At 39.7% G+C, this 25,741-nt stretch overlaps 1 protein-coding gene across 3 annotated transcripts in view; it reads left to right on the top strand.

Annotated features, from left to right (window-relative positions):
- Positions 1–270: 270 nt before the first annotated feature.
- SCN8A (sodium voltage-gated channel alpha subunit 8) overlaps positions 271–25,741 on the top strand; it is a 196,865-nt gene continuing 171,394 nt past the window's right edge. For 2 of the 3 annotated variants that reach the window (XM_043883919.1, XM_043883933.1), the window contains exon 1: positions 588–711. The gene's annotated coding sequence lies outside the window, so the exon portion shown is untranslated. Of the gene's footprint in view, positions 393–587; positions 712–25,741 lie in introns of those variants that run through there. The other variant, XM_043883928.1, reaches the window with a different exon arrangement.

Genomic DNA, 25,741 nt, shown 5'->3' with positions numbered 1-25,741 from the left:
CTGAGCACTGCAATATTGCTAGACATTTTCTTCTGCGACTGCCGTTCAGGAAAAAGGTAAGACTTGGCATTTACAAGGGTCACAGGGCCCTTGAGTCCACATAGCACCTTTCCGGTTTCAACGCCCGCGTGCTGGCTGACAGCCCGCCAGCGTGTTCCGCGGCCGCGTCCCGGCGCTCTGCCCGGGAGCCCCTCCCGCGCGGCTCGGTGGGGGCGTCGGGGAGGCGGGCCCGGGGACGCTCGCGAGGCGCTCCGGCGCGGCGCCCCCTACCGGCGCCCTGCTCCCTCGCCCCGGATCCGGTCCGGGCGGCGCGGGGACGCCGGCCTGACAGCCAGCGAGCGGACGGGCGAACGGCGCGGAGCGCCGCGAGCGAACGGGCGCGCCCTGCAGGGGTAGGTGGGCCTCGGGACGCAGGCAGGCGGGCGGGCGGGCGGGGGCGGCGTGCGCGGCGGGGGTCGGGGGCGGGCGGGGGGCGCGCGCCGGGGGTCGGCACGGGGGCGGGGTGGGCGGGGGGGGGGGCGCGCGCGGCGGCGCGCGGCGCGAGTCATCAATTATGCAAGGACTCGGGCGGCACGGGGGGCGGGCGCGGGGAGCGCTCCAAGATGGCGCCCACCGCAGTCCCGCCCGCCGCATCCTCGGCGCCTCTGCAGTCCGGCCGCGCCTCCCGGGCCCCGCGCTAGGGCCGCCGCTGCCTCCCTCGCCGCCGCTGCCGTAAGTCGCCCCAGAGCCCCTGCCCCGGCGCCGCTCCTCGTCCGCCGGGTTCCCTTTCTCGCCTCGGGACTCTGGAGCGGGGCTCGCCCATCTCCAGTCAGGGGCTTTGCCGCAGAGTGCGCGGCGGGGCTCTAGGGGCCATGGAGCGGGGTTTGTGCCCTCCGGGTTTTGTACAGGTGCTTGGAAGTCTTGCTTCCTTCTAACGTGTTTATCGGGGATCACTGAGGAGAATTGAGGACCACTGCCCCCCACCCCCATACACCCTCTCTCTCCTCCGCTCTTGGCTGCACAGGGGGACTCTGGCTGCCCTCGGCGCCCCTTCCGTGGTGCAGCACCCCCTCCTTCCTGTATCCCAGAGCCAGGGCAGAGTCGGGGCCCCTTGCCCGGTTGCACTGGAAGGGCAGCGCTGTCCGGATCTTCTAGAGCAGCTCCTTAGCTCTACCCCCTCCCCCATGTCTTACTGCATCCTTCTCCCCCATCCAGCTCCAGATTGTTACCAACTGCAGAAGCCAGGGGCTCGTGGGTTCTTAGGGTAGCCGGGACTCCCCTGTCCTTTACTCGGATGCGTCCGTCCCCCTCCTGACAGGGTGCTCTGGGGCTGTGTTGGGGGCCCCCGGGACCTTCCTCGGCAGGCTAGGATTCCTGCATTAGGGAGTACATCACTTTGAGAATATCCCCTTCCCCCACCCCCACCCCTACGCCACCCGATGCAGAGCCTGCTTCTCTCCTCCTCTCTCCTGCCCTCCCCCACCGTGCCACCGGCAGCGAGCACCCTGGGCTTCTGCTAGCTTTGGGCTTACAGGACTGCCCAGCTGCACAGGCTTGGACCCCAGCTCTGTAGTTCTCTCTCGGTACTCGGGGGACTGCAAAGCCTCTGCGTTTTTCCTGAGAGCTCAGCTCCATCCCCTCCGTGCCAGGAGCAACCACCAGTGGAGACTTGGCAGTTAACTTTCGGGGGGGCTTAGCTAGGGCTTTCAGACCCCTCCAAGGGCCCCAGTTTCGAAGTGATATGGAGTAGGAATCATTTTTCAGTCTGATAAATATGATTTTTCAAACCATGCATTCCTTCCAGGTACCCCACCCTGTGCCCTCTTCCTCACTTACACTGCAGTTTTTGAAACCTGGGGGAATACATTTTACATCCGGAGACTCCGGGGTTCCAGTATTAGTATCCATAATAAAAGGATGTCATCTGTTTGGGGAGGGGGGGAGGGTTGGAGAAGAAACTTTGCATTGTATCTGGCTAATTCAGGGAGAGGGAGAAATAATTAACATGGAGCAAACGCTACCAAACAGGGAAAATTGCTTTTAATGCATGCACAGTGGGCACCAGAGTAGTCGGGATGGAGGCAGAAGGTGTGGGTGAGGGCTCTGGGGGCCAAAGGGGAAGGCTCTTTTTGTAACTGTTTCTCAAGTTTGAACCTGGAGAGCCTTCAGAGAGGTCGGGGTGTGCTAAGTCTGGGGGTGTTTTAGTTTTCCAAGGGAGATTTCTGGTGTGGTAGGTTTTCACTGTTTCACAGTCTTTCTGTACTTCTCTTTTCTCCACGTGCATTAGAAGATAATCACCATTATTGGGGGACTTTTTTTTTTTGTTTCTTCTTAAGGAAAAAAATTTTATTTTTGATGTGTAATGTAAATGGCTGGGTGACATTACCATCCGGTACCATCCTGGTGGAAATCTTGGGGGAATCAGACTTAAAATGCTGAAAGCTTTGTAATACATTGCCTTTAACCTGGTTCTTGAAATACCGCAGCATTTCTTCTTTGGAGCTCATGACACACAAGGCCTTCAGTTCTCCCTGAAAGAGAATTTGATTGCTTGGAAGGGGGGTGGTAGCGATGGCTCGGCACTCAGCGAACATTGTCTGTCCTAGAAATTGAGGCTGTCCCTGGAGAGGGCTCTAAGCATGTTCTGTGTTCTGTGGACATCTGATACAGGGTATGTGTTAGTGTGTTGTGTTTCTTAGTAGTGTTGCTGGTGGGTACTGCAGCGCAGTTCTTGACAGTGCAGGCCAGTTACTGGTTTTTTGAGTTCAGTGTGAGAGGCTGACTTAATACTTCTTCGGTTTTCTTTTGGGGTTTTGTCAGCTTTTATCAGAACATTTGAAGGATTTTATTTTAAATTAATAAAGGATTATGAAATGGCAGATAGTGTACTTAAAAACAAACAACCACACAGTTGGTTGTTGCTTTCTTTGCAGGGTCTCTAACAAATGTTTCTCAGGGCCCAGCTTGCCCCGCTTTGGTTGCCTGTGTCGAGGTTTACGCCAGGGGCTCTTGCCGTGGTGCTGAAAGGACAGTTCCCTTGCAGGCCTGCTAGTGGAGTGCATACAGGCTGGACATGGTTTGGGTTTTTCTTGCTTTTATGTCAGCAGGCTCTCCTGTAGATGTGTGCGTGTGTGTGCATGCGCAGCTCGGTTATACTTGAAGTTGCAGACCTAGTTATCATATTTTATTACTCCCACATAACTCTTCATTTTGGCTGTCCCTCATGGAGACAGTGTTTTTACAGGCTGCAACAGATCCATATGTAAGTCACACAGTGACATTTTGCTGACTGCATTATTTCAGCACATTTTGATAATTTCAAGTAGCAAGAAACTATTAATGTTATGATATTTTGGTCTCCCAAATTAATCACCTGGATTGCAAAGTTAAGCTGGATCAGAAGGGCATCTTATTTGGGTTGATTTGAACAGTGAGCTAGGAAAAGGATTTGACACAGCAGAGGCCGGTATGTGATTCATTGTTTCACCAAACTAATTTGTCAAAAAAGTATTTTAAAATCCTAAAATAGTGAAGAGGGCCATAAAATTCAGCTTGTATGGATCTCCCACCTAGCACAGGGATCCCCTTATATGAGACCTCACATAAAGCAGCGCATTCCACTGGGGTTCCACTGTGACTGAAGTACTTCTGTGTCATTGAAAAGGTAACAAAGTTAAAAGACATTAATTGGGCGTGATCAGGGGCAGATGTCGTTCTTGTGCTTCTTACTAAGAAAAGAGTTCTTACTAAGAAAAGAGTTCAGTGTTCTATAGAGATTATACAAGAACCTGCACCTGCTTGAAAAGAATACGAAGATAGAGACATATCCACCTAAAGCAAGGAAAACATTCTTGAATGGAAGCAAAAATAATTATCTTTAATGTGCCGATAGTATATAACAAGTTGTTCTAGAGCCACATGCATAAATTAATGAATACTTAATTCCTATAGATTATATCGAAGAAGGAAAGTAAAACCACACTGTTTAGAAAGTGTCAAAAATGCAGTTTATTCAGCAGTTGCTTAAAGTAGGGTGTAGGCAGCAGCTAGCTCACCCCAGCGGACCCATGGCCTCCAGGCCTGGTGCTGGGTGCTCCAGCCCAGCCATGGTGCAGGTTTCCCCCATAACAGATACTTATCGCCCAGTGTCGTGGGAAGGCCCAGTTGCCACAGGTTATACGCCCATCATGCAGGCCTCTCTGCCATCCTCCCCAGCTTCAGCAGCACCTGGAGGTAACACCCCCTGCTCTTCCCACACCTAGCCTTTGTTCTGGAAACCTCAGAGAGGATTGGGGCTTGTCTCAAGGAATCTTGCCCCTGGGCCCTGCCTTAAGCCTACACTCCTGACCTCTCTGCTCACCCTAAGGGCTCTCTTAAAGCCCACTGCCTCCTCTGCAGCTCCTCAGAGGTACCACTCTTTCCACTCTGGGTCTTGCCTTTTCCTAGCAGTGTCCCAGCTCCTGGCAGCCTGGGGACAACTCTACATAGAGTGACCTGGGACCAGGCACAGGGAAACTTGTATCGCTCAAGCAGTGTCTAACTGCATAAACAGTAATGTCTGAATAAAGTGCTCTGGGGTGTAGGTGGTTCCTGCAATTGGCCAAAAAAACCCCACAAAAAACCAAAAAACAGTTTATTCAGAGATGAGTTTCCATAATTATAAAAATAAAGTATACTTATTACAGAAATATTTTAATATGTGAGAAATGGGGGGAAAAGTCATCGTTAGTGAAACAATTGTGTTTTATGGTTATTTCAGTTTTGTTTTTCTGTAAAGAGGGAAAGAAGCACTTGGCAAAGGTTATTCAGAATAATAAAAATAAGTATTTTAAAACCAAGCCTTTTAAACTCTTAAGTTCACAGTCTACTAGTTGGTCATTTAGAGACTTAACTGCTAGACTGTTAGATTTCAATTTCCTTTTTTTTTTTTGGAATCATTTTTTAAAAATTTCAAGAAATTATCTTTAATGTAAAAGAATTCATTCTTAGAATTGGGCTCAAATATAGCCAGTTAACTAGAAGAATAAAGAAAACTTCTCTCAATCAGGGACTCAATAAATATTCTCCCTCTGCACCTACTGTGTGTGAAGCATTGTACTAAGCACTAACACTCTTTAAATGGCAAGAACCAGCTTAGAAAATTATATCATGCTCAAAAACTATGGCTATTAAAGTGTTAAAAGAAGGGAACAGAACTTTCACCCTTTATGTATATTAATTGCTGAAATACTGAATGGTAGCATATTAGATCTAGCCCAGTGATTCAACCTAAAAAGATTAATTTTGTGCAGAAACATGAAGTAAATGTATGTAAAGAAAAGGCAAAGAAGAAATCTGGGAAAATTTTCTTTGTCCCTTTGTGAAGTTATAGATATACAACCAGGACTCGCAGTTTAGGTGAAATGAAGACCTAAGAATGTTGTCCTGGTTACACCATTGAGAGGGAAACGTCAGAAGCAGTGTGGGCTTTGGGGATAGGCAACACTAAAGTTCAAGTCTCCACTCTTCTACTTACTAGCTTTGTCACCTTGGATAGGTTATTTAATCTATCTGAGCTTTGGTGTTCTCATCTGTAAAAATAGGAATAATAATACCTACGTGGCATAGTGTTTGTGGGGATTAAATGAAATCTCTGTTTCCTTATGGTTTCTGACACGTGGAGCTCAGTGTATATTAGCTCCTTTTCCTCTCGGGATTTAGCAGCTTAGTGTGTATTTATATGTGTATTTGATATAGTATTTGTGTACTATATTAAATTTCAGTAGTCTGAAAAGCAGACGGTTGCTTTATCTTCAGTCTGGCTGAGGATAGAGTCAAGAGGTATCCTGACTTTGGATGGACATTGCTAATGTAAAAGGAGAAGAGTTTTATTGTACAATTGCGGTGCTGACCACCACCATGCCCATGCAACTGCAGTTACTAAAGTAATTCTTTCCACGTTCATTCCCAAACTATTCTAGAATAGGACTTTTTACCAAGTAAGAATGCTCTGGCACTCACCAGTTGGCAGGCAGCTGAGCTGGTTTTAGCCATGGCTTGAGATCTGAAGGTGGAATGGACTCAAAGGCTGAGGTTCTCCTTAATTGTGCTAAGTGATTATACAGGTTTGGAGTTGCTTTTGTCTTCAGCACTCTTCTAGGTTTTCCCATTGTATAGTCCTTCTTGTGGGGAGGAGGTGGGCGGGGAGTGCAGCATGTGGGATCTTAGTTCCCCGGCCAGAGATTAAACCCATGGCCCTGCATTGGGAGTGTGGAGTCTTAACCGCTGGACCACCAGGGAAGTCCTCAATTATATAGTCTTCTAACTGCTTTCTTTGAATGAGTGTCTTACATTTAGGTCTCATCCCTGACCATCTACCTAATTATTACTCTATGTTTATAAAAACTTTAAAAACCTTTTGATGAGTTGATTGTTTGAGTTAGGTAAGACAGATATTATTCTACCCATTTTCAAGCTGAGGAAATTGAGTACCCTAGATTGAGTTGTCCAGGGCTTGTGGGACCATTAAATAATGAAGTGGAGATAGGGACCCAGGTTGGTTAATTCATGCTTAAAGATTTTTTTTTTTCTATTAAATGGTGTTATATTCTGATATTCAGATAACCAAGTAATGTGAACAATTTTGACTTTATTTTAGGAAATTATCATTATCCTAGGTAGCTAAACATATCTTAGTGAGTGGGCATAATGAAAGATTCTGGAATAGGCAGAGGGAGGGCAAGAGTAGCTTTGAAGGAGAGCATTCTGGAAGCAGGAAAGATGAGGGAAAATGAGCAGAGGATGTATCTTATCAATAAATAGAGTATAGATGAAAAGAGGAGGCACTGAAGTAACATGCTTGTTTTGTTTCTGCAGCTATCCTAGCTACATTTTTTTAAAAGTCGTCATGTCTTTGGGTTTGCTTGTCTTTCTTAATTTCTCTTGCACATAAACACATGTTTGGCTCCTCATAAATGCTCCCACATTGCCAACATAAGTTATAACCAGGACCATAGGGGAATTATGGCCACTATCACCTGGACTCTTTTGCTTATGCAAGGCTGAAATTGGTGTAGGACTCAGAGAAAAATTGCTGCTGAGGGGGTGAAAGTAACCTAGTTGAAGTAGAAGAGTTCTGGGAGGCTCTTAGTCTAAAAGAGCAAAGGTGAAAGTAGATAATAGTTCTGATTTCCCTTAGGTATATGGAGATGTGTCGTACTGAGCAGAGTGAAACAGAAGAAAAGCTGGGACTCTTAAAGGTGTGAGATGTGCTCTTAGTTTGGAACTGAAGCCTCTTGATCCTGGAAGGAGTTGATTGGGTTAGGATAACTAAAGTGTTGTCTGTAGAGGGAGGTTTTATATTCACTGTTGGTGGTAGTAAGAGGCTTCCGGTGTTCACTGAGCTTGTCCCAGGATCTGGAAATGGAAAGCACTGAAATCCCTCAAAAGACACATTAACAGGCTCCTTTCATGTTCAGTTGATTAGTGTGATTTTTATGCTGTAAAATCTTTTGAGTTCCTGGGGAGTAAGAACATCAGAGAAATACAGTGAATGCTTATTTATCCAGGGATGGGTTATCTAGGCTATGAATTATACATGCCATTTATTTTCCGCCCTTTTCCTACATTTTGAGTATTTAACTGATTATTAGCATTTCCATCATAGTGAACTTGGGAAAGGAGAAAAAGTCAAAATTAAAATGTTACTGTAAATTTTTAGATAGTGATTGATAAAGGAAGAAATCAATTAAAAAAGTAGCTCATTTTTCATCTATTCTTACTCTCTTCTTATTTTAAAGTATAGACAGTTGAAAGCTGAGCCTCCAGAAGCTTAATGTTCACCAGAAGCCAGTATGAAATGGCATTTTTCCTTCATTTTACTGAGTGACAGCCCTGTAAATAAATAGGTCTTAATTTATTACGTGGTTAGTTTCTTGTTTCACAAGGAATTTTTCTTCAATTAAGGATAAATGCAGCAGGCTTTTGCTTCACATTCACTAGTATCTTTTTGTTTTAGCAAGCAGCTGAATAAAAATGCTTTTAACTGAAAGCAAATTGATGCATTATTATTAAATTGCAGAGAAGGATTGAGCAGGTTTCAAAAGAGACTGGTAGTGCTTTCTTGGAGGTCAGAATACCCAGAAGTCTCATTTGCTACAGAATTCCCAATTGGATAGCCAGAGATTTTGGTGAAAATTAAAAGGAGAAATGTCTTGTTTCTAGAAATGATACCTTGAAGAAAATAAAGCATTTAAAATAGATTTATACTGTGATAAGGAGGAAACCATTGGGAGTGTGAGAAATTATCAAAGCGGAGAGTGAGAGAAAGTGAAAAGAATGACTACAATATATGTATACCTATGGCTGATTCATGTTGATGTTTGACAGAAAGCAACAAAATTCTGTAAAGCAATTATCCTTCAATTAATAAAAAAGAATGACTGTAGTGAAAATGGACAAGGGAATTTGGATGTGAACTTGGGGAGAGTTCTCTCTTCTCTGCAGACTCCTTTGGATACATGTCTCTGTTCTATTCCCTGAGCTAGAGTGATCCTGAACTTCTGGATCTAGCACAGACCTTTAGGAGGATGTTTTGTGTTTTAAATGTTATTTTACCCCTTCCTCTGATAGAACTTTGCTGCAGATTGCTTACTTTTCCTGATCTCTGCTTTGGAAAAGATGGAGAATACTTTCTTGCTTTGTAATAAAACAAACAAACAAAAAATGGTAACATTCTTAAACGTGTTTTTAATTAACTTTTTTTTTTTTAAAAAAAAGGATTTTAAGTCATTTAATATAAAAACATTTTATCAAAAGGCACTGTTGCAGGTATCTCTCCATTCTATACATAAAATTTATCTTTAACATTTATTTGTTTGAATAGTTAACAGAGGCAAAGGGTTAAAAAAATCAGAAGCTTCAAAGTTAAGTCTTCCTATCCTGTCACCTTCACTGAGTGTGCATTCTATAAAGATAAATACTGTTACCAGCGTCTTTGTATCCTTTCTACATGATATGCTTGTAAACACTTTCTCTTCCTTGTCCCCCACACAATTATATCCATTGTCTTTTGAGGAAGACTGTTAAAATAGTTTCAGGATTTGAATTCTCAGTCTAGGTCATTTTAGATCAATTAATTCCCCCTTAGCAAAAAAATTTAGTGACATTCTTAAATGTATTTTTAAAAATTTCCTCTTTTTTTTTTTTTTAAAGGATATTAAGTCATTTAACATGAAAACATTTTCTCAAAAAGCACTGTTGAAGGTATCTCTTCCATTCTGTGTTATAAATTTGGGGATTTGAATATAATTAGAGTATAATTAGAATTATATTCAAATTAGAATAGAAATTTCACCAAGAACAAATCAGTAGGACTAAGGTAGAATACCCCAGTGGCAGATAAGCCTGCAAAGATGGGGGAGAGTTAGCTAAACATTATGAATTTGTTGACGTTGCTTGCAGTTATCCTTGGAGACAATGGAGAACATAGAAGGTTTTTTTTTTTTTAAAGGCATGCAGAATGATACATCATCAAAGTTTATAATATTTTAGGAGGATTGGGCAGCAGTGAATGTACAGTAGGATGAAATAGAACAAGGAATGGACTTCCAGTTAACTGGCTGTTTGATTTGGCCTAGTTGTGTGGTAACAAAGCCTTGGACTTGGATAGTAGTGATGAAGACAGAAAGGAAAGAACATGAATATAATTTTTATGTGTGTGTCACATGGATGTGTGTGTTTAAGCAGCATTTTTCAATGTAAGAAGTTGTTTCTCAGAAGGCCCAATAAAACTTGGTGAATAACTTTACTTGAGGAGAAGGTAGGAGGAGGAGTTAAAAAGTTATTTTGCTCTTTTAAAGTTGAGAGACAGAGAATCTTCTCTTTAGAAAATCTGAGGAAATAAGTTCTGTAATATATGTTGGCAGTCTAGTCCAGAGCATCTTGGTTAGCAGGCTACTGATTTCTAATTTTTAATTTTTTCTCTGCAGAGGGTTTTTCTCCTGAGCTCATGCTTTCTTTAAGGAAAACCTAAGTCTTCCAACTTTTTTATTCTGTGTGTTCTCTCACTGATAAAGATTACTTAATCTTCGTAGGTTTCTATCCTTTGCTTGCCTTGTGGTCTTTCATTCTGTCCATATATAGACACTTAGCTCATTTGATATTCTCAACTTTTTCCTTGATACTCTCAACTAACCTTTGGTTTAATGTATAAAGAAAGAATTATGCGCCTTTTCATAGGACTGTATGTTTTCATAAGGACTATTTTGTCCTTACTGAAACTCAGTGACTTTCTCTCTTTGATCATTTGCTTATATTCTCTGTGTTTTTTGGAAGCCATTGTAGTAAGTAAGTTAAATTGCAGGCTGAATTAAAGGTAGCAACGGAGAGGATTTTAATAGATGAAAGCAGAAGGAAAATGTTAGGCTTTATGAGCCAGTAATGTTGCTTGTCATTTTTGGTATTGATCTTGGACTGTCCATACAAAATGTCAGACTTCACTTGCATAAACTTCCTTGGTATAGCTGGGGTACAGAACAGTGGTGAGTGGGCCCTAATGAGTCACTTCAGTATGCAGTGATAGCTCAGAGTGAAGGGTGAGCTCAAGGATGTGGGGTTCTAGCATTTCGCAGTAGGTAAAGATCTTTGAATAAGAAAAAATAAAGGATGATCAGAACATCAGAACACACACATGCAAAATAACAGACTGCATCTAGAGAAAAGCAATTTAATTGGTTGAATTTTTTCATTTAATTTTCCTTCTCCCCTCCGAAGTTACTGAGTTCTTGCAAATTCAATTAACGTTTGCTGCAGTTTGCACTCACACTGTTGGCAAGACATCTCCATGGTTTGTGTGGAACCAGTGGACCAGGCAGAGTTCACGTACAAGACATTAGTAAATTTCGCACTCTGTTTAGGGCTGTAAAGGATTTCCCACGCAGCGCAGTGGTACTGAGCATGATGTCGTTTAGGGATGTAAAGCGTCTTTACAATAATCCCATCAGGAGGTTCCCTGTGCAATCATGTTGTAAGTTTGTACCTGTTTCCTAGTTTGAATGCTCAAAGTAATAGTGATTAAGAACAGTTAAACAGCAACCTCTTGGGAAGCCATTCTTAAAATAGTTTGGGTTGAGGAAAGTCCATAAAGACCACATAGCTAAATGATGGCAATCTGTTTTATTAATCTAGATGTTCTAATACAAGTAATATTTTAGTAGGTTTGTGTTGTTGTTGTTCAGTTGCTCAGTTGTGTCTGACTCTTTGTGACCCCATGGACTGCAGCACGCCAAGGCTTCCCTGTCCTTCACCATCTCCTGGACCTTGCTCAAACTCATGTCCATTGAGTTGGTGATGCCATCCAACCGTCTCATCCTCTGTCATCTCCTTTCCTCCTGCCTTCAATCTTTCCCAGCATCAGTCTTTTCTAATGAGTCGGCCCTTTGCATCACTCAAAAGTGTTGGAGCTTCAGTTTCAGTATCAATTTTTCCAATGAAGATTACAGTTTGATTTCATTCAGGATTGCCTGGTTTGATATCCTTGCAGTCCAAGGGACTCTCAAGAGTCTTCTCCAGCACCACAGTTCAAAAGCATCAATTCTTTGGTGCTCAGCTTTCTTGATGGTCTAACTCTCATATCCATACATGACTACTGGAAAAACCATAGCTTTGACTGTATGGACCTTTGTTGGCAAAGTAATGTCTCTGCTTTTTAATATGCTGTCTAGGTTTGTCATAGCTCTTCTTCCAAGGAGCAAGTGTCTTTTAATTTCATGACTGCAGTGATTTTGGAGCCCAAGAAAATAAAGTCTGTCACTGTTTCCATTGTTTCCACATCTGTTTGCCATGAAGTAACGGGATCGGATGCTATGATCTTTGTTTTTTGAATGTTGAGTTGTAAGCCAGCTTTTTCACTCTCCTCTTTCATCTTCATCAAGAGGCTGTTTAGTTCCTCTTTGCTTTCTGCCATAAGGGTGGTGTCATCTGCATATCTGAGGTTGTTGATATTTCTCCCTGCAATCTTGATTCTAGCTAGTGCTTCATCCAGCCCAGCATTTCACGTGATGTACTCTGCATAGAAGTTAAATAAGTAGGGTGACAATATACAGCCTTGATGTACTCTTTTCCCAATTTGGAACCAGTCTGTTGTTCCAAGTCCAGTTCTAACTGTTGCTTCTTGACCTGCATACAGGTTTCTTAGGAGGCAGGTAAGGTAGTCTGGTATTCCCAGCCCTTTCAGAATTTTCCACAGTTTGTTGTGATCCACACAGCCACAGGCTTTTGCATAGTCAGTGAATCAGAAGTAGATGTTTTTCTGGAATTCTCTTGCTTTCTCTATGATTCAGTGAATGTTGGCTATTTGATCTCTGATTCCTTTGCCTTTTCTAAATCCAGCTTGAACATCTGGAAGTTCACAGTTCATGTACTGTTGAAACCTAGCTTGGAGAATTTTGAGCATTACTTTGCTAGTGTGTGAGATGAGTGCAGTTGTGCAGTAGTTTGAACATTCTTTGGCATTGCCTTTCTTTTGGATTGGAGTGAAACCTGACCTTTTCCAGTCCTGTGGCCACTGCTGAGTTTTCCAAATTTGCTGGCATATTGAGTGCAGCACTTTAACAGCATCATCTTTTAGGATTTGAAGTAGCTCAGCTGTAGTTCCATCACCTCCATTAGCTTTGTTCGTAGTGATGCTTCCTAAGACCCAGTTGACTTTGCATTCCAGGATGTCTGGCTCTAGTTGAGTGATCACACCATCGTGGTTATCCTGGTCCTTAAGATATTTTTGTATAGTTCTTTGGTGTATTGTTGCCACCTCTTCTTAATATCTTCTGCTTCTTTTAGTTCCATACAGTTTCTGTCCTTTATTTTGTCCATCTTTGCATGAAATGTTCCCTTGGTATCTCTAATTTTCTTGAAGAGATCTCTAGTCTTTCCCATTCTATTGTTTTCCTCTGTTTCTTTGCATTGTTCACTTAGGAAGGCTTTTTTATCTCTCCATGCTATTCTTTGAAACTGCCTTCAGATGGGTATATCTTTCCTTTTCTCCTTTGCCTTTTGCTTCTCTTCTTTTCACAGCTATTTGTAAGGCCTCCTCAGACAACCATTTTGCCTTTTTGCATTTCTTTTTCTTGAGGATGGTCTTGATCACCGCCTCCTGTACAATGTTACGAACCTCTGTTCATAGTTCTTCAGGCACTCTATCAGATCTAATCCCTTGAATCTATTTGCCATTTCCAGTGTATAATTGTAAAGGATTTGATTTAAGTCCTACCTGAATGGCCTAGTGGTTTTCCCTACTTTCTTCAATTTAAGTCTGAATTTTGCAATAAGGAGTTCATGACCTGAGCCACAGTCAGCTCCAGGTCTTGTTTTTGCTGACTGTATAGAGCTTCTCCATCTTTGGTTGCAAAGAATATAACCAGTCTGATTTTGGTATTGACCATCTGGTGATGTCCATGTGTAGAGTCGTCTCTTGTGTTGTTGAAAGAGGGTGTGTACTGGGACCAGTGCGTTCTCTTGGCAAAACTCTGTTAGCCTTTGCCCTGCTTCAGGTTTGTACTCCCAAGGCCAAACTTGCCTGTTATTCCAGGTATGTCTTGACTTCCTCCTTTTGCATTCCAGTCTCCTATGATGAAAAGGACATCTTTTTTTGGTAGGTTTTTAGATTTTTATTTTTTCACTTTCCTTTCATTTGTAATATTTCTTCTTCCTTGTCTCTAGAAAAGGGAGTGGTGAAAGGCACAGATTGAGTGATGAATTGAGTGATTAAGTGGAGTGGGGAAACAGAATGAGCCTATGAGCATTTCACTCCTCTCGCAAGGCTTTTATTTTTTTTTTTCTCTCTGACTCATACAGGAAAACTTAAGCCATAAGGGCCGAAGGGGTAAAGGTTTATTTATTTTGGGATCTTAATGTAGATTCTTTGCATTAGAAATTGCTCCAAAACTTTACAGGTCAAAGAAAATAAGTCCGTTTGTGTCATGAGTGGGTATCAAGGACTTGTTGTTAATTAGATCCGAATATTTTCTGTCTTTCATTTTGATAAGCTTATATGCAGCTCGATCCTTGGGGCTAGCATGCTGTGTTCCTAGCCACACGCTCCTTCCTGACCATTAGGAAGTCTCTGGTCTGTATTGTCCCTTGCAGCTTGTAGGAGGTGGGCATTTTCCACTTCTCTCTCCTCAGCAGGCTGCCCAGGTTCCCAGGGCTGAGGTAAGCAGTCATCACCCAGGGGGGTGTGACTCCTGTGTCTTGCTTGGGCTCTGCAGCCCTGCCTTTAAAGGCCCAGGCTAGTGCTTGGGGAAAGGCCTTTTAAAGAGCAGTGCATTTATCACTCTGCAATCTACTGCAAAACCTGAAGGAGAAAAAGTCCTCCCCGGAAGCAATGCCACTTTTCTAGCCAGGTTTCCAGAACCGTTAGCTCCTTACAGACACTGCTTCTGTTTACAGATGGTGAGTTGTTCAGGGTTTACCAGTTGTTTTTCCCTTCCATGGTTTAATCACAGAACCTAGTTGAGAACTCTTACTTGTGAGAACTGAATGCTGACTTTTGCGGATGTTATAAAAATCTAGTCTGTAGAGTTCAAAGTATGGATACTAGTCTGTGTTTTAAGCAAGAGAGTATTAGATGTTCTTTTGGTGGAAACTGAGGCATCGTAACTCCTGCAATCTATTTGTAGCCTTGGGCCAAGACCCAGTGCTGCTGGGACACACAGGGTCCTTTTTCCTATTTGGAAATTTATTCCTGTTAGGGTACTATAACCAAACGGAGGACTGTTTCCTTCACAAGAAGAAGTTCAATATTACTGTAATATTTGAAAAGCTTTTGAAGTTCTAGCTTACGTTTGGCAAATATATGTTTTTTCCTTTTTAACATTTTTAACAGCTTTAGTTATTTTTTATTGTTGTTTTAAAAATTTACAAGAGGACAGTTGAAAAAAATTTCGGACTAGAGTTCTATGAGTTTTAATACATGTAGACATGTTACATTTATGTAACCAGGACTACAGTCAGGATACGAAAACAGTTCCATCACCTCAAAAAACTCTCTGCGGCCCGTTTGTAGTCAAAGCTTCTAATGTGTGATCTCTGCCAGCTCCCAAATGGCTCTCTGTTCCTGTGGTTTTGCTGTTTTATAATGTCATTTAAACAGAATCGTGCTATAGAATAGAATCTTTTGAAATTGCCTTCTTTCACTCGCATGGTACCTTGGAGATTTATCTGTGTTATAATCTTTATCAATAGTTTGTTCTTTGTTTTGCATAGTAGTATCCCATTGCATGGTTATATATCAGTTTGTTTATCCATTCATTTGTTGAAGGATATTTGAGATATGTCCAGTTTCAAGTGATTATGAATACTGCTGCTATAAATGTATAGGTTTTGGTATGAACCTGAATTTACAGTATTCAACGATATCTGTAAGGGTGAATTGCTGAGAAACAAAGTAAGTATATGTTTACCTTTATAAGAAACTACTAAACCGTTTTTTTTCAGAGTGATTATATCATTTTCCTTTTCCATCAATAGTGTATAAGAGTTGTCGTTAATATCTGCATTTGCACTTGGTATTGTCAGAATTTTTGTTTTTTTTTTAGTTTTATTGTGGTAAGAATACCACAGAAATCTTTCCTATTAACAAAATTTTAAGTGTACATTGTTATTGACTATAGGTCCAATGTTTTACAGTGGATTTCTAGAGCTTATTCGTCTTGCTTAATTGAAACTTTCTGTCCAGTGATAAGTAACTTCCTATTTCCCTCTTCCCCCAGCCCTGGCAAACATCATTCTATGTGAATTCTATGACTGTGACGATTTTGTATATCTCGTATAAGTGTAATAATGCAGTATTTCTCTTTCCATGAATGGCTTATTACACTTAGTATGATGTCCTCAAGGTTCATCCATGTTATAGCATATGTCAGAATTTCTTTCTTTTTTAAAAAAGCTGAATAGTATTCCTGTGTATGTGTCTACCACATTTACTTTGTATGTTCATCTATAGATGGACATTTAGGTTGTCTCCCTATCTTGGTTACTATTGAATGGTGCTGCAATGAACATGGTATAGCTAATATTTCTTCAAGATTCTGATTTTAATTCTTTTGGATAACTACCCAGAAGTGAGATGCTGTATTGTATGGTAGGTCTAGTTTTCATTTTTTGAAGGATTTCCATACTGTCTTCCATAGCAGCTGCACCATTTTGCATTCCCACCAACAGTGTGCCAGGGGCTCTGGTTTCTCTGCATCCTTTCTAACACTTGTTATCTTTTTTTTTTTTTTTTTTTAATAATAGCTATCTGCCAGCTGTGAGGTGATTGCTAACTGTAGTTTTTTTAATTTCACATTTCATTGGAAGATAATTGCTTTACAGTCCTGTTAGTTTCTGCTGTGCCCAGTGTGAATCGGCTCTGAGTACACATACACCCCCTTCCTCTGTGCCTCCGTCCCTCCCATCCCCTCCCGCACCTCTAGGTCACAGAGCACCAAGCCGTGTTCCCTGTGCTACGCAGCAGCTTCATCCTAGCTGTCTGTTCTCACTGTAGTTTTGATTTCACCTTCTCTTGATGATTAGTGATATTGAGCATTCAGATTTTTTATTTTGGCAATTTTAACAGGCATGTAGTGGTATCTCTTTGTAGTTTCAATTTGCTTTTCCCTAAGAGCTAATGATCTTGAGCATTTTTCACATATATATTGCTGTCCATATGTCTTCGGTTAAGTGTCTTAACCAAATCTTTTATTCAAATCTTTTGCTCATGTTTTAAATTGAGTTATCTGTTTTACTCCTGTGAGTTTTGAGAGCCTTTTTAAAAAAACATATATCCTGGATATCAATCATCAAGTAAATTACTTGAACATGTTTTGTCTTAGTGTGTAGCTTTTCTTTTTCTTCTCTTTACAGGGTCCGTTATAGAGCTAACGCTTAAATTTTATGTAAGTTTAATTTGTCAGTTTCTTTCTTTGATGGGTCATGTTTTTGTTGTAAATAAGAATTCTTTACATAATCCAAGCTTGCAAATATGTTCTTTGCTTTCCTCTAAGAGTTTTATGGTTTTGCATTTTACATTTAGATGTATAATTCATTTGAGTTAATTTTTGCGTTGGATATGAAATTTAGGTGAAAGTTCATTTTTACATATTTATTTTTCAGATAGATGTGTGATTGTTCTAGCACCATTACTATTAAAAAGACTACCCTTTTCCCCTTGAATTGACTTTGCACTCTTGTCAAAACTCAATTGGCAATATTTGTTTTGGCCTTTTTCTAGATTATTCTATTTCATTCTTATACATATCTGTCCTGTCACCAGTACCACACTGATCTGATTATAGATATGTAACTTTACAGTAAGGCTTAAAATTTTGTACTGTGAGTCTTCCAACCTAATTTTTCTTTCTTCAAAATTGTTTGGCTATTAATAGTTCTTTTGCTTCTCCATTGAATTTCATAGTCAGCTTGTCTATGTCTGCAAAAAACGCTGGAAGAAGTAGTGGTAAACCTCTCTCATATTCTTGCCACAAGAACCCCATAATCAGTATGAAAAGATAAGAAGATATGACTCCTCAAGACGAGCCCTCCAGGTTACAAGGTGTCCAGTATGCTCCTGGTGAAGAGCAGAGAAGTTACTAATAATTTTGGAAAGAATGAAGTGGTTAGGCCAAAGCGGAAATGAAACTCAGTTGTGAATGTGTCTGCTGGTGAAAATAAAGTCTGATGCGGTAAAGAACAGTATTGCATAGGAATCTGGAATGTTAGGTTCATGAATCAAGGTAAATTGGATGTGGTCCAGCAGGAGATGGCAAAAGTGAACATTGACATATTAGGAATCAGTGAACTAAAATGGACCAGAATGGGCAAATTCAATTCAGATGACCATTATATCTACTACTGTGGGCAGGAATCCCTTGGAAGAAATGCAGTAGCCCTCATAGTCAACTGAAGAGTCCAAAATGCAGTACTTGGGTACAATCTCAAAAAAGACAGAATGATCTTGGTTCATTTCCAAGGCAAACCATTCAACATCACAGTAATTCAAGTTATGCCCCTACCACTGATGCTGAAGAAGCTGAACAGTTCTATGAAGACCTACTAGACCTTCTAGAACTAACACTAAGCAAAGATGTCCTTTCATCATAGGGGATTGGAATGCAAAAGGAGGAAGTCAAGAGACACCTGGAGTAACAAGCAAGTTTGGCCTTGGAGTACAGAATGAAGCAGGGCAAAGGCTAACAGAGTTTTGTCAAGAGAACACATTGGTCCTAGCAAATACCCTTTTCCAACAACACGAGAGATGACTCTACACATCGACATCACCAAACAGTCAGTACAGAAATCAGATTGATTCTATTGTTTGTGACCAAAGGTGGAGAAACTATACAGTCAGCAAAAACAAGACCTGGAGCTGACTGTGGCGCAGATCATCAGCTCCTTATTACAAAATTCAGGCTTAAATTGAAGAAAGTAGGGAAACTACTAGGCCATTCAGGTATGACCTAAATCAAATTCCGTATGATTATCACAGTGGAGGTGATGATTAGATTCAAGGGATTAGATCTGATAGAGTGCCTGAAGAACTATGGATGGAAGTTCGTAACATTGTACAGGAGGCGGTGACCAAAACTATCCCCAAGAAAAACAAATACAAGAAGGCAAAGTGGTTGTCTGAATAGGCTTTACAAATAGCTGAGAAAGAAGAGAAATGAAAAGGAAGGGAGAAAGGGAAAGATATACCCTACTGAATGCAGAGTTCCAGAGAATAGCAAGGAAAGATAAGAAGGCCTTCTTCAATGAACGTTGCAGAGAAGTAGAGGATAACAATAGAATGGGAAAAATCAGAGATCTCTTTGAGAAAAGTAGAGATATCAATGGAACATTTCATGCAAGGATGGGCAAGATAAAGGACAGAAATGATAAGGACCTAACAGAGGCAGAAGAAATTAAGAAGAGGTGGCAAGAATACATAGACGAGCTACACAGAAAAGGTCTTAATGACCAGTATAACCATGATGGTGTGGTCACTTACCTAGAGCCAGACATCCTGGAGTGTGAAGTCAAATGGGCCGTAGGAAACATTACTACAAATAAAACTGGTGGAGGTGATGGAATTCCAGCTGAGCTATTTCAAATCCTAAAAAATGATGCTGTTAAAGTGTGGCACTCGGTGTGCCAGCAAATTTGGATAACCCAGCTGTGACCACAGGACTGGAAAAGATCAGTTTTCATTCCAGTCCCAAAGAAGGGCAGTGCCAGAGAATGTTCAAACTACCATACAGTTGTGCTCATTTAGCATGTTCATATGTTAGTAAGGTTGTACTCAAAATACTTCAAGTTAGGCTTCGTCAGTACATGAACTGAAAACTTCCATATGTACAAGCTGGGTTTAGAAAAGGCAAAGGAACCAGAGATCAAATTGCCAGCATTCATTGGCTCATAGAGAAAGAAGGGAATTCTAGAAAAACATCTTTTCCTTCATTAACTACGTGAAATCCTTTGTGTGGATCACAACAAACTGGAAAATTCTTAAAGAGATACCAGACCACCATACGTGTCTCCTGAGAGACCTGTATGTGGGTCTAGAAGCAACAGTTAGAACCTTACATGGAACAACTGGTTCCAAGTTGGGAAAGGAGTACAACAAGGCCGTATATTGTCACCCAGTTATTTAACTTCTATGCAGGGTACATCATATGAAATGCTGGACTGGATGAATCGTAAGCTGGAATCAAGATTGCAGGGAGAAATATCAATTTCAGATATGCAGATAATACCACTCTAATGACAAAGTGAAGAGGAACTAAAGAGCCTCTTGATGAAAGTGAAAGAGGAGAGTGAAAAAACTGCTTAAAACTCAGTATTGAAAAAGCTGCTTAAAACTCAGTATTAAAAAAAACCAAACGTCATGGCATCAAGTCCCATCACTTCATGGCAATTAGAAGGGGGAAAAATGGAGGCAGTGACAGATTTTATTTTCTTGGGCTCCAAAATCACTGTGGACAGTGGCTGCAGCCTTGAAATTAAGATGCATACTCCTTGGAAGGAAAGCTATAACAAACCTAGACAGTGTATTAAAAAGCAAAGACATCACCTTGCCGACAAAGGTCCATATAGTCAATGTTATGGTTTTTCCAGTAGTCATATACAGACAGATGTGAGAGTTGGACCATGAAGAAGGCTGAGTGCCAAAGAATTGATACTTTTGAACTGTGGTGAGGAGAAAACTCTTGAGAGTCCCTTGGATCACAATGAGATCAAACCAGTCCATCCTAGAGGAAGTCAACCCTGAATATTCATTGGAAGGACTGATGCTGAAGCTGAAGCTCCAGTACTTTGGTCTCCTGATACGAAGAGCCAACTCATTGGAAAAGACCCTGATGCTGGGAAGGATTGAAGGCAAAAGAAGAGGGCGGCAGAGGATGAGCTGACATCACCGACTCAATGGACGTGAATCTGAGCAAACCCTGGGAGACAGTGAAGGACACAGTAGCCTGGTGTGCTGCGGTCCATGGGGTTGCAAAGAGTCGGATACGACTTAGCAACTGAACAGCCTTATAGTTCTTTTGTCTTTCCGTTGAATTCATAGCTGGTCTGTGTCTGCAAAAACTCCCACCTGCATTTTGCTTGTGTGTGTGCTTTCTCTCAGTCATGTCTGACTCTGCAGCCCCATGGACTGTAGCCTACCAGGTTCCTCTGTCCATGGGTTTTTCCAGGCAAGACTACTTGAGCGGGATGCCGTTTCCTGCTCCAGGGGATCTTCCTGACCAAGGGATCGAATGTATGTCTCTGTTGTCTCCTGCATTGGCAGGTGGATTCTTTACCACTGAGCCTCCTGTGAAGCCCTGTTTTGCTTGGGACTGCATTAAATCTGGAGATCAGTTTGAGAATTGATAATTGTGTCTTCCAGTCAATGAATATGATAAATGTCTTCATCATTTATTTAGGTAGTATTTTATTTCTTTTATCGCTTTATATGGTTTTTCCATTAGTCGTGTACAGTGTGAGAGTTGGACCATAAAGAAGGCTGAATGCTGAAGAACTGATGATTAGACGTGACTCAGTGACAGAACAATTATTTTATAGTTTTCAGCATATAGGTTTGCATATATTGTTAGATTTATACCTATTTTTAAGCTATTGTAAATTTTTAAAATAAAGTTTCAGTTTCTAATTCATTTCCAGGATATAGAAATAGGATGGATTTTTTCATGTTGAAGTTGTGTCTTACAGCCTTATTAAACTCTTTAATTCTAGGAGCTTTATTATAGGGTTTTGGGGGTTGTTTTTTTTGTTTGTTTTTTTACCGTGATGTTTGGTATGTGGGATTTCAAATTCCCCAACCAGGGTTAAACCTGTGCCCCCTGTAGTGGAAGCATGGAGTCTTAACCACAGGACCACCAGGGAAGTCCCTGGATTTTCTATATGGATAGTTATATCGTCTGTAAAAAATGAGGTTTATGTCTTTCTTTCTAGTCTTTGTCCTTTTTATTTCTTTACCTCCTCCACCGTTAGTATAGCCTTCTAGTAAGATATTGCATGAAAGTGGTGAAAGTGGATATTCTTGCTTTCTTCCTGATCTTAGGGAAAAATCACTTTGTTTCTCACCATTAAGTATGATGGTAGCTGTTAGTTTTTGTAGATACTCTTTCTCAGGTTGAATAAATTCCCTTCAGAATGTTCCCAATTTTTTGAGTTTTTTCAGGAATGGATGTTGAATTTTGTCAGATGCTCTTTTGTATTAGTTGATATAATTATGTGATTTTTTCAAATTATTTAATCTGTTAATATAATGAATTATACTGGTTGATTTTCAAATATTGACCTACCCTTACATTCTTGGGGTAAATACCAATTGGTTGTGATGTGTTCTTCTATATTGTTGGGTATGATTTGCTAATATTTGTTGAGGAGTTTTGCATCTGTGTTCATTAAGATATTCGTCTCCAGTTTCGTTTTTTTTTTTTCTTGTCATCAAGTGTTGGTATCAGGATAATGCTAGTCTTATAAAACAAGTTTAAAAGTGTTCATTTTGGGGAAGAGAAAATGTAGAATTCCTTTTTAAAATATTTGATAGAATTCTTCAATGAACTGTGCCTAGGGTTTTCTTTGTGTGGGAGTTTTTAACCACAAATTAAACTTCTTTAATAGATACAGAACAATACAAGTTGTCTAATACTTTTTGGGTAAGTTCTGGTACTTTGTGGCTTTTAAGGAGTTGGCGCATTCATCTAAGTTGTCAACTTTATGTACATAGATTTATTCATGGTATTTTCTTAGTATCCTTTTAGTGTCTGGGTCTATATTAATATCCTTTTATTCTTAATATAGATAATTTGTATATTCATTCTTTTCTTTTTGTTTGGCTAGAAGTTTATCAATTTTATTCATCTTTTCAAAGAACCTATTTCTGATTTCATTGATTTTTTCCTCCATTTTTTTCTGTTTTCAATATAATTGAGTTCTACTCTTTTTATTTTTTCCCTTCTGCTTACTTTGAATTAATTTACTATTTTTTAAGGTGAAAAACTATGTTGTTTTAGATCATTGATTTGAAACCTTTCCTTTTTTTAAATACAAGCTTTTGATACTGTAAGTTTCCCTATAACCATTGCTGTGGTTGCATTTTTACAAATTTTGATATGTTGAACCTTTTTCTTTGACCGATGAATTCTTTAGAAGTGTGTTGCTTTGAGTGTTTGAAGTATTGGGAGATTTTCCAAAGTCTTTTATTTTATTGATTTCTAGTTTAATTCCATTATGGTCACAGAACATACTTTGTATGATTTCAACATGTTTAAATTTGTTAAGGTTTGTTTTATGACCCAAGATATGGTCTGTCTTGGTGAATGTCCTATGTGCACTTGAGTAGAATGTATATTCTACTGTTAGGTGGAATGTTCTATAAATGTTCATTATAGGCAATTGGTTATTCAGTTCCATGGTATCCTTGATTTTTTTTTTCCTCCCGGTTTTACTCAGATATAATTGTTGTGGAACACTGCCTAAGTTTAAGGTGTATAGCATAATAATTTGACTTATATACATCATGAAATGATTATTGCAAAAAGTTTAGTGAGCGTTTTATCATCTTATGTAGGTATAAGATTAAAGAAATAGAAAAAATTGTTTTGTTTTTGTAATCACATTTAGAATTAACTTTCTTAACAGCTTTCATATATATAGCAGTGTTCCTTATATTTATCATATTTTACATTCTATCTCAAATACTTAGTTCTTTTATAACTGGAAGTTTCTTCCTTTTGATTGCCTTCATCCAGTTCCCCTTCCTTCCACCTCCTGCCTCTGATAACCATAAATTGGATCTTTTTTCTGTGTTTGTTTGTTTTTGAAGAATAATTGACCTACAACACTATGTTTCTGTTACACGACATAGTGATATACTTCTGTACATTTCAAAATGATCATCATGGAAGTCTAGTTACAATATGTCACCATACAAAGATATTACATAGTTATTGACTGTATTCCCCACATCATACATTTCATACCCATGACTCTTTACTCTTTTATATAGCAACTGAAAGTTTGTACTTCTTAATCTCTTTTACTTCTTTCTTCCCTCCCCTCACTCTCCTATAGCCTTGATTTTTTTCCTTCTCCTTCTTAAAAAAATTAAAATGTGATTTATTTGTTATTCAATTGCAACATTATATCCTACCTCTTCTTTATTTTTTCAGACTTATTGAGGTATTGACAAATAGGAATTATATATATTTAACATGTACATATTTTTATATCCTTGATAATTTTCCGTTTACTTGTTCTATTGAGGACTGAGAAAGGAAGACTGAAATCTCTAAAACTGTAGATTTGTCCTTCTCTTCCCTTAGTGCCGTCAATTGTTGCTTCATATATTTTGAAGGTCTTTTCTTAGATGCATACACATTTAAGATTATTTTTTATTTTAGTGAATTGACCCTTTTATCATTATTTACTATCCTTTTTATCCCTGATAATGTTCCTTGTTTTGAAGTCTGCTTTATCTGATGTTAATATAGCCTATTAACATACGGTTAACATAGTTCTGATAACTCTCATTTTCATAGTATATTCTTACCTCCTTTTACTTACATTTTTTGTATTTTATAATAATTTCACATTTATAAATGAGTTGCAAAAATAGTACGTAGAGTTCCTATATGCCCTTTACTTAGCTTTCCCTAATGTTAACATATTACATAAAACCATAGTACATTTATCAAAACTAAGAAATTAACATTGGTATATTACTCTATTAAGTAAGCTACAGAATTTCATAGATTTCACCAGTCTGTCTATTAACGGTTTTTTTTTCCTTTTCTATAATTCAGTCCAGGCAGCCTTATATAATAGCACTTAGGACCCTTTCATTTTTTGACCTGTGTACATCATTGTATCTAGCAGGTTTCTGGTAGACTACAAACAGTGTGTCTTTTTGGTAAACTCATCCTGATAATTTCTCTTTTAATTGATTTGTTTAGACCATTTACATTTAATCTAATTACTGATATTTTAGATTTAGGTCTGCCATTTTATTACATTTTTCTGTCCTTTCTATTTTGTGTTTCTTTGTTTCCCTTTACATCCTTCTTTTGGATTATTTGAACCATCTTAATATCCTCCTTAGATTTCTGTATGAGTTTTTGGAGTTTCCCTGGTGACTCATTGTAAAGAATCTGCCTGCAATGTGGGATACCTGGGTTTGGTTCCTGGGTCGGGAAGATCCCCTGGAGAAGGGAATGGCAACCCACTCCAGTATTCTTGCCTGGAGAATTCCATGGACAGAGGAGCCTGGTGGGCTACAGTTCATGGGATCACAAAGAATCAGTCATAACTGAGTGGCCCACACACACACACACACACACACACACACACACATACACTTTGAATTTTTACTGCTTTTTCACTTGTATAGTTATTTTAGTGTTGGCTAGGAATTACAGTACACATATTCAAGCATTCTACTTAAAATTAATATTTATCACTTCAAGAAGAATATAGAACCTTTAATACCATAAATATTGGCTTGCCCACTTCCTTTTTATCATGTAGTGGTCATATGTGTAACATCTATATTCATTGAAAACCCCATCAGACATTGTTATAATTTTTGCTTTCAGTCATCTTTCATGTTTTAAAGAACTTAGAAGTAAAATAGGCTGGTTCATTTACTCAGATATTTACCATTTCTAGTGTTCTTCCTTCTTTCCTGAAATTCTGTTTCCATGTTGTATCATTTCCTTCCATCCGAAGAATTTTCTTTAGCATCTTTGGCAAGTCTGCTAGTGATGACTTCTCTTGGTTTTCTTTGAGAGTTTATTTCATCATTTTTGAAAGCTGTTTCACTGGATATGTAGAATTCTGGGTTTGACCATTGTTTTCCAGCACTTAAAATTCTTTTTCCACTGTCATCTGTTCTCTATGGTTTCTGATAAGACATTCACAGTCATTTGAATTATTTTTTCCCCTATATGTAATGCATTATTTTTCTCTGACTGCTTTCAAGATTTTTTTTCTTTTTTTCTTTTTTTTTTTCAATTTCTCCTTTATTTATTTATTTATTTTTTCAGTGGGCTTGTCATACATTGATATGAATCAGCCATAGATTTACACCTATTCCCCATCCTGATCCCCCCTCCCACCTCCCTCTCCACCCGATTCCTCTGGGTCTTCCCAGTGCACCAGGCCCGAGCACTTGTTTCATGCATCCCACCTGGGCTGGTGATCTGTTTCACCATAGATAATATACATGCTGTTCTTTCGAAACATCCCACCCTCACCTTCTCCC

This window comes from Cervus elaphus, chromosome 3 (assembly GCF_910594005.1).
Source record: "Cervus elaphus chromosome 3, mCerEla1.1, whole genome shotgun sequence".
Classification (NCBI taxonomy): Eukaryota; Metazoa; Chordata; class Mammalia; order Artiodactyla; family Cervidae; genus Cervus; species Cervus elaphus.
This window is presented reverse-complemented; position numbering and strand designations above follow the sequence as displayed.